The following is a 10160-nucleotide window of genomic DNA, read 5'->3' on the forward strand; positions in this document are numbered from 1 at the left end:
ACTAGTGATGGGAAGTCTCCTGAAAAATGGAGTCTGGAGGCTTCTGCAGGGGTGCTGTCAGCCGTACCACTCCTCATCACTGCAGACCCAGCAGGAAGAGAGGGACTTGACCCTACATGACTGGACCTTGCGTCCTATGGATATCACTCTACTACTCCAGGAGGCTACATCTCCCGGGGAACAGCTCAGCCAGTGCAAAGCACCATACTTGAAACTCCCCCTTTCCTCCAATGGACTTCTAGTTGCTAACAGCCCTCCCCAATCCCCCCTTTTCCCCTTAAAAGGAAGGTGCCTCTCCTTTGTTCTCAGACTTGCGTAGGGTTGTGCTGCAGCCTGTTTGCCCCGGACTGCAATTCTTATTCCCATATAAACCCATCTTGTGCTGGTAAAATAACCAGCAATTTCTAAGATTAGCGGGACTAGTTTTCCCTCAAAATGTTTACGCCACTATTTCATGGTTTTCTACTTTGTAGCGTAAAGTCCAGGGCCGTTTTGATCCTTGGTCCATTGCTTATTATTCTATCTGGCTTTTTATTTTGACGTTTGTAAGGTCGCCTTTTTAGCATAGTTTTTAGAAACTTCGTGAAGATGTATTTTGCATGTGGCCATGATTGTTTTCATCATGGGAGTCGTTTGGGCCGGAAGCTCATGTCCTTTTGCTTTTTGAAATTCTCTTTTTACTATGTCTTTGAAAATTTAACCCTTTCTACTTATGTTTGAAGTCTGTCTAGTCAATGATTCAACATCTTTTATCGTCGATATTCATATGTTGGCCCCTGATTTTTCTCCTATTTGCCATCTGGTTCTGGTATTCAGGACATTTCCTCAAATTTCTCCCCCAAGTCTGCCGTTTAATTTTTTATTTCAGGTAATGTATTTTTAATTTGTCAAAGCTCTTTCTGCTTCTCAGAACATGCCTTTTATACAGCAGCACTTTTGCTTCACCAATACGGCATCTTGTCACGTCCTTCTGAAAATGTTGAATATGTGTCTTTGGAAAGACTTTAATCTGCTCTCTGGGCCGTATCTGATTCTCCCATGTTCTTTTGTTACCTGTTTGTCAGGCGATGTCTGTTTTCATGTTATTCCCAAATGCTTGGGGATCCTTGTCAGTCCATTTGTAATATGACTAGTTCACTAATGACTATCTGTTTGGAAAGTGTGTGTGTGTGTGTGTGTGTGTGTGTGTGTGTGTGTGTGTGAAGGGCTGGGATATCTTGAGTGGTGGGCTTTCCTTATGAGGGTGATAAAGCTGAGTGATGTGGTGTAGATGCTTTCTTTGGATTCTTAGGATAAGCTTACTTTTTCAACATAGGATGACACCGAACTTTCCATATCTTTTGGTCTTTGTTCAGGAAATGCTAAGTTGCCCAGGGAATATCCTTCAGTTTCCTGATTGGGAGCTTGTAAGCCTTTTTCGTCAGTATCCTATAAGGTTTGCCTCTTCCTTACTTTTTAAAAAATTGCTATGGCACCCCCCCACCCCCACCCCCCCCCCCCCACACCTCATCTCTGTAAATGTCCCCAGAAAGTCACCCTCCAGCCTTCTGCACAGGTGGAGGAGAGGTTCTGGCTGTATAGCATTTCTTAAACATTTTCAGAGGTGTTTTACTAAACTAATCACACACTCTGAGGTTCAGAAAGGCTTGCTGCCTCCCTTTCCTGAACGCTTCTGCCTTCTGGCATTCTGGGTGAGAAATCGGCGTTTCTGTTGTTTGCTCTGCATCAGGCACCTTCTGTGGTCTATGTGCTAAGTCACACGGAAGACAGTAACAATGTATTAATCTGCGTTCCAGATTCCATAATTTGCCGCACACTCTTGCTGTCATCTGGCTGTCATCTGGCTGTTTCTATGGCTAAGGAGGCGAGCCTGTTCTGAACTGAAATTGAGTAGGGCTTTAGGGCAAAGCCGCAAACTAATACATGTGTGAACTCTGTGTTTCAGTTCTGTTTAGCAGAATTCCTAAAACTTTGTTCTAAATTGTGACTAGTCTTAGCCAGTGTGTAGAGCTTCCCATGGAACAAGAGAGGGGAGTGTAATTTTCTTATAATTCTTTTATTAAAAAAAATATTGCCACGACCCCCCTGTTTCCTTCTCCTGGCATTTCCCACTGTTCTCATTGTCTTCCACCTCTGGTACGAAGTAACTTTCTTGACTGGGCTGGCCTTCCAACTCCTGTGGCCTCCAAGGTGCCTTATCGGTTGAATCACACTTGTTCTGAGTCTCTAGGTCATGCCGCATAGTTTGTAGCCCACTAAAAACTCCATTTCATCCATTTTTCATCGTCTGGATGAATGCTCCTGCTTTAAAATTGTTGTCCCTTCCAGGGTTTGGTAGGGGTGCGGCTGGAGAGTGTGGAAAAGAGAAATGCTCGCTGCGCTCACTGTGCTACAGTGAACATCAGAGAAACACGGGTTCCATTTTCTTCTTTACCATTTTCTGAAGTTTTTTCAACGAGTGAGTATTGCTTTTGTAAACAGAAGAGTGCCCACTAATATGCCACTGTTTGACCAGAAAAGAAGACAAAAATGGGTGGCATCCTTCTCAGATGATCTGCGTACCATCCTGCCCAGTGTGGTGGGGCTCACACAGGCAACGCCCCCTTATGGAACCCAGGTGTCGCCGGGTTTCCCTAACTTTAGAGGCCACCCCAGGAGCACATGGCAGCCTGACCTTGCTTTGGGTCTTTACTAGAATCTGCTGTTTCGTTGCACTTTGCTCTTTAGTCTTTGCAAAGTCGATGGCTGAAAATCTCGTATGCCATGTTGGGGGGCAACCCTGAGTTCGTAGTTGAACCGTGATCCACGATAGCATACATTATTGTCTCCAACCAGGCTGACAGCATCAGAACCTGCATAAAGCAAGCCGTTGGGTTTTGGACAGATATTCAGATACACATTTCGAAATACAGTTAATCATTCTGTGACTTAGCCCAAAATAGCTTTGCACGGTAAAATTCAGTAGAGGTATATGTTACGTTTATTACTGCAAACGTAAAATGCAAGAACAGTTGATGACTGAGAGCTATTAATTTTGGGGACAAATTTAAGAGTTTTAAATAGGAAAATAAGTCCCCGTTTCATAAATATTAAGAGTGTGTTGGGTTTTAGTTTTAGAAAGAATGTCATATCCTGTAAAGCCAATGCATACTTATAAATTTGAATATACAAAGCAGAATAATGGAAGTTAGATACCACAGTTCTAATCTTTGTAAAATTGTCTGGTGTCCTGTATTTATACTTTCATTTTATTTATTTTTTTAGTAATAAAAAATAAATAAAATGAAAATAAAAAATGAAATAAATGAAAATGAAAAAAAAATTTTTTTTCCCCAAATTTTTATTTCAATCCTAGTTAGTTAACATACAGTGTCATATTGGTTCCAGGAATAGAATTCAGTGATTCATCACTTACATACAACACCCAGTGCTCATCACAACAAATGCCCTCCGTAATACCCATCACCCATCTAGCCCATCCCCCACCCACCTCCCTCCGTCGACCCTCAGTTTTTTCTCTATGGTTAAGAGTCTCTTGTGGTTGGCTTCCCTCTCTTTTTTTTTGTCCTTCCCCTATTTCATCTGTTTTGTTTTGTAAATTCCACACATGAGTGAAATCATATGGCATTTGTCTTTCTCTGACTTACTTCGCTTAGCAAGATACCCTCTAGTTCCATCCATGTCATTGTAAATGGAAAGATTCGTTCTTTTTCATGGGTCAGTAATATTCCATCTACATATATCGCATCTTCTTCATTAACCGGTCGATGGACATTTGGGCTCTCTCCATAGTTCAGCTGTCGTTGACAATGCTGCTATAAACATTGAGGTTCTCGTGCCCCTTCGGATCTGTATTTTTGTATTGTTTGAGTAAATACCTGGTAGTGAAACTGCTGGATCGTAGGGTAGTTCTGTTTTTAACTTTCTGAGGAAACTCTACTGTTCTCTAGAGTGGCTACAGCCAGTTTACATTCCCACCAACAGTGCAAGAGGGTTCGCCTTTCTCTGCATGCTCACTAACACCTGTTGTTTCTTGTGTTACTAATTTTAGCCATTCTGACAGGTGTTATGTGGTAGTTTATTGCGGTTTTGATTTGTATTTCCCTGAAGATGAGTGGTGTGGAGCATCTTTTCATGTGTCTTTTGGCCATCTGGATGTTTTCCTCGGAAAAATGTCTATTCCCGTCTTCTGCCCATTTCTTCACCGGATTATTTGTGTTTTTGGGTGTTGTGTTTGATAAGTTCTTTATAGACTTTGCATACTGACCCTTTATCTGCTATGTCATTTGCAAATGCCTTCTTCCATTCAGTAGGCTGCCTTTTTGTTGATTGTTTCCTTCACTGTGCAGAAGTTTTTCATCTTGATGAGGTCCCAATAGTTCATGTTTGCTTTTGTTTCCATGCCTGGTTTCTTTGATCTGTTCTACTGTCTTTTTTATTTCTATGCCATGGATTTCTGTTTTAATCTTTATTATTTTCTGTTTGGGGCTGTATTTGCTCTTCTTTTTCCAGCTCCTTTAGGTGTAAGGTTAGGTTGTGTATTTGAGAATTCCTTCCTTCTTTAGGAAGGCCTGGGTTGCTATAGTTTTCTCTCTTATGACCACCTTTGCCGTATCCCAGAGGTTTGGGACTGTCGTGTTTTCATTCTTATTGGTTCCATGTGCTTTTTAATTTCCTCCTTAATTTATTGGTTAACCCATTCATTCTTTATTAGGATGTTCTTTAATCTCCAAGTATTCGTGATATTTCCAAATTTTTTCTTGTGGTTGATTTGAAGCTTCATAGCATTTTGGTCTAAAAACGTGCATGGTAGGATCTGGATCTTTTTGTACTTGTTGAGGGCTGATTTGTGTCCCAGTATGTGATCTATTCTGGAGAAAGTTCCATGTGCACTCAAGGAGAATGTGTATTCTGCTGTAGGATGAAATGTTCTGAATATCTTTTAATGCCATCTGGTCCAGAGGGTCATTCAAAGCCTTTGTTTCCTTGTTGATTTTCTGCTTAGATGATCTCTCCATTGTTGTAAATGGGGTGTTAAAGTCCCCTACTATTATTGTTTTGTTATTCATGAGTTTCTTTAAGGTTGTGATTAATTGGTTTATATACTTGGGTGTCTTTAAGTTGGGGGCATAAATATTTACAATTGTTTGATCTTCTTGATGGATAGACCCCTTAATTATGATATAATACCCTTCTTCGTATCTTGTTACAGTCTTTGGTTTAAAATCTAGTTTGATATAATAAGTATGGCTACTCAGGCTTTCTTTTGACTTCTATTATCATGGCAGATGGTTCTCCATCTCCTCACTTTCGGTCTGCAGGTGTCTTTAGGTCTGAAATGAGTCTCTTGTAGGCTACATATAGCTGGGTCTTGTTTTTTTTATCCATTCTGATACTTCCTGTCTTTTGATTGGAGCATTTAGTCCATTTACATTCCGAGTAACTATTGAAAGATGAATTTAGTGCCAATGTGTTACCTGCAAAGTTGGTGTTTCTGTTGATGTTCTCTGTTCCTTTCTCATCTTTGTTGCTTTTGCTCTTTTCCCCCCCAAATAATCCCCTTTAATATTTCTTATAAGGCTGATTTAGTGGTCACGGACTCCTTCAGTTTTTGTTTAGGGAACTCTTTATCTCTCCTTGTATCCTAAATGACAGCCTTTCTGGATGAAGAATTATTGGCTGCATATTTTCCCCATTCAGTATGTTGAATATATCCTGCCACTCCTTTCTGATCTGCCAAGTGTCCGTGGACAGATCTGCTATGAACCTGATCTGTCTTCCTTGTTGGTTAAGGACTTTTTCCCCCTTGGTTCTCTCAGGATTTTTTCCTTGTCTGGTATTTTGTGAATCTGACTGTGATATGTCTTGGTGATGACCAGCTTTTGTTGAATTTAATGAGAGTTCTCTGTACTTCTTGGATCTCAATGTCTGTGTCCTTCCCCAGATTAGGGGAGTTTTGAGCTGTAATTTGCTCAGATAAACCTTCTTCCCCTTTTTCAATCTCTCCATCTTCTGGGACTCCTCTAATACACATGTTATTATGCATTAAGGAGTTACTGAGTTCCCTAAGTCTATCATCGTGATCCACTATCTTTGTTTCCCTCTTCTTTTTGGCTTCATTATTTTCCATAATTTTACCTTCAGTGTCACTAATTTGTTCTTCTGCTTCATCCACTCATTGCTGTGGTGAGGTTTGCATCTCAGCTATCACGTGTTTATTTTTGGCCTGACTAGATTTTAGTTCTTTTATCTCTGCCATAAGGGATTCTCTAGTGTCCTCTGTGCTTTTTTTTCCCAAGCCCTGCTAGTATCCTTATAATCATTGTTTTAAATTCTAGTTCACACACCTTAGTTATGTCCGTATTGGCTTAATCCCTGGCCGTTACTTCATCCTGTTCTTGAGGGGTGAATGCCTCCATCTTCTCATTTTGTCCAGAAAAAAAAGATAATAAGACAAAAACCACTAGGTCAGAGGTGTGTTTTGGTCTGCTTATTAAAAGCTAGATCCAAATATATATATATGAATTTTTTAAAAAGAATAAAAAATAAAATTAAATATAAAAAGGAAGCTAGATCCTATTTCCCCTAGAGCGGAGGCTTTGCAGCACTCTATGATCAGTCGACCTGGTGCATGAGGCGGGTTTGTGCCGGTCTTCTGGGGGAGGGGGCTGTTGTGCCGATTCTGAGGTGGTGGTGCCCTCGTAGAGATGCACCTGCAGGGCGCAGGGGTGTGGAGCTTGGTGTAAATGGCTCCGGTCTCCACTTGGTGGTGCTGTTTTACTCACTGAGGTTGGTCACTGCTGGTGGGTTGGGGGAGGGCAAAATGGCATTTCCCCACTCTCTTATCCCTGAATGGCTTGTGCCTGCCACTCTTTAGGAAGCCCTCACGGATGGGAAAGACTCACCCCTCTTGTGTCCGCGGCTTCTGTCGGATCCCTGCCTTCCCCCCGTCTGCGTCCACGCTCTTTTCCTGCCGGGTGGCACCGTCTTTTATCTCAGGCACATGGCAAGGTCTCAAAACTCCCAAGTTCTAGGGACTTGTGGCACACGGACCTGCACTGATACTCTGGAGGGAGGGTCTCGCTGTGCTTTTCTATTCGCCGGTCTGTCCCAGGAAAGTGGTCGTGTGACCGTGAAGCAGTTCAGAGTTTATGGTAAAACTCAGATGAAAGCTGGCACCAAGGCTGCCCGCGCTCCGCCAACATGCCCCTTCCTACGCTTGAGAACGGTGCAGCCCGTCCGCGCTGCCACTTTTGTCCCCGGGGAGGGCTTGCCACCAGGCCCCAGTGCACTCCGAACAGGGCAACTGTTTCTCCCCACGTGACCCGGGGGATCTTCAGACCAGCTGCCCACTCCCAGGTCACCACCCTCCTTCCCCACGGCAGCACCCTTGCCAAGCCAGGCATGACCCCGGCGATGGTGGACTTCTGAAACCTGAGATTTTATGTTCTGCTGGGGATAGTAACTTGTGGTGGTCTCTGTAAACAGGGCATCCCCCCCCCCCGCCCTGCAGCACCCACAGTGCTTATCTCCCCCCAAATCAACTCTCTGCACCTCCTGCCTTCCATGAGATGGTCACTTTTCCACTTCTAGGGGTACAGTTTTGTTCTGTCCTCACGTTGATTCCTTAGGCGTTCAGAATGATTCTGATGAAATTTATTTATTTTTTTAACGTTTATTTATTTTTGAGACAGAGACAGGGCATGAGCAGGGGAGGGGCAGAGAGATGAGACAGAATCCGAAGCAGGCTCCAGGCTCCCAGCTGTCAGCACAGAGCCCGACGCGGGGCTCGAAGTCACAGACCGCGAGATCATGACTTGAGCCGAAGTCGGCCGCCCAACCGACTGAGCCACCCAGGCGCCCCTGATTCTGATGAAATTTAAAGTGGGGTTTGTGAGGAAACGGCTAAGAGAGAATCCTTGAGACATTTTGGGGGCCAAAAGGTGGTCTTATCATAGCAGGGGACAGGACCCGTGGGCAGAAATGGCTGCGCTGGGATTGGGAAGAGTGAACCCGATTATATACTTTGAAGTTTGTGGAGGGAGAGGGCATAGAGAAAAAGCCGGTTTCCAAGGAATTTCTGGATGCTGAGACCGAGGTCTTACAGGACCCTGAGGATTTAGCTATTGTCAAGGCAAGGTTGCTTTTAGTTTTTAATGACATGGAAACATCAAGGCATTAAGGCAGCCAGAAACTTCTTGAGGAATGGTAGGCACTGCAGGTCTCTGGAAACTATCAGTGGGCTGCAAGTCTTAAGGGGATTTAATTTAAACTACATTCTTCCTGCCTTTGTTTCCCTCATCAGTTTGATATTTATCTAGGTGTGTTTGAGGGAGGAGGCAAGCTTAGGGTCCCCCTGTTCCTCCGCCATCTTACCTCCTCATGAACCTTATACTTTTAAATAAAACAACAGTGCAGCACAGTATTTTTAGCTTTTTTAATTCTATTTAAGTCCTGAATTTGCAGTACGATTTTAATTTTGCCTCCAAAATCATATATGGAAGATAAACTATTTTTAATCCATATCTAATGAAGAATGTGAATAGAAGAAAGCGTTAGACAAAAAAATAAGGTATTTCCCTCAAGATCTTTTTTTTGCTTCTCTGCCAATCTCTGTCTCTCATGTGAGAAGTGAATACCCACCTGGCATCCCACACGTGTGACGGCCGCAGCCACCCAGCAGCTGCACAAGCGTCCCTCCTTTGAAATGTCCAGTATTTAAATATGAACACCGAATCGTTAATAATAAAATTCCAGCGTTGTTAACGTTTTCAAGTAAGATTTTTACCTTCAGTAGCCCAGAAACACAGTCTAATGGTATTGGGCTTCAGCACTAACTTCAGTTGAGTATTTTAGCTTTCGCCTGTTGGGTATTTGATCAACATGTGTTGGAGCTGCACCTCTGTTCGTTGACATTATTTGAATAGAATGAATTAGAACCGACTGGAATGAAAAACCTCAATTCTTGGTAAGTAGTAAGGATAAATACTGGTCTGTGAATTTTCTGATTCCATTTGTAGATGTATGCAGCCACGCTGGGTTATGTTACCACAAGCATTTCTGATTGAGGGTCATGGTGGAGACTTTGAAATCCCTTGAACCGGGGTGCTTGGCAGAGCACGGGAGAATAGGCAGTAAATTCTGGAATTGCGAACAAAAGTGAGTGATGCCCAGTTTGGGGATTTATTATTTTTTTGTAAGGGACTGCATGTGTGCGACCTGCACAATTAATGAGAAATACAGTAGCATTAGAAGTTAGGCATACGTGGGAGGAAGGTAGGAATCAAAAGTGAGATCACGGTGCCCGGGTGGCTCCGTCGGTTGAGCATCCAGCTTTTGATTTCGGCTCAGGTCATGATTCCAGGGTCATGGGATCAAGTCCTGCGTCGGGCTCCGCCCTGAGCGAGGAGCCTGCTCAAGATTCTCTCGTGCCCTCTGCCCCTTGCTCCCCTCTAAAATTTTTTTTTTTCAATAGTGAAGTAATATAAAATGGCCAGGAAAAATTGGAGAGGTAAGAACATAGGGATCGTGTTAGCTAATAATAGGGATAATGATGATAATATGCCATATTTCTCCACATTTCTGGTGGTTAGCACAGCAGTTCCTCCTGTGTTTATTCTAGTGTAGTTGATTCTTACAACAGCCTAATGGGAAGGACGGAGCGGGCATTGATAGCCCCATGTTGTAGATAAGGAAAGATTCAGTGACTTCCTTACAGACCCACAGCTGGGAAGGAGTACACGTGTGTCTTCATTTCAAATGCCTTATGATTTTGTGCTCTTTGGAACAGAAGAGACCAGTTGAGAAGTGAAGGGTGGCGCCCAGGTGTCTGGGGAAACCGAGTACGACACGCGCTCTCCGGCTCTTGGTGCTCCCCGAGGCACTGTTTCGGATTCGTGACTGCTGTGTGCCTGGAGGACCATCCAGAAGCGAACTTGCCCTCCTCATTCTCCAGGGTGTCCGAGGAAAGAGACAAGCCAGGCGTAGAAATAAGAGGGGTGGCAGGAGGGAGGAAGAGCGGCCTCCGAAGTCTCGGAGGCGGGGGCCGCCTTGGGTGGGCGAGCTTGAACTCTGAGTTCGGTAGATGCAGTTGGAAGCTCGTGGCGATGATTTTGCTGTTTTCTGACTCTAATAGAAATTTTAAAGAATTGTCTCTGTTT

This window comes from Panthera tigris, chromosome F3, assembly GCF_018350195.1.
Source record: "Panthera tigris isolate Pti1 chromosome F3, P.tigris_Pti1_mat1.1, whole genome shotgun sequence".
Classification (NCBI taxonomy): domain Eukaryota; kingdom Metazoa; phylum Chordata; class Mammalia; order Carnivora; family Felidae; genus Panthera; species Panthera tigris.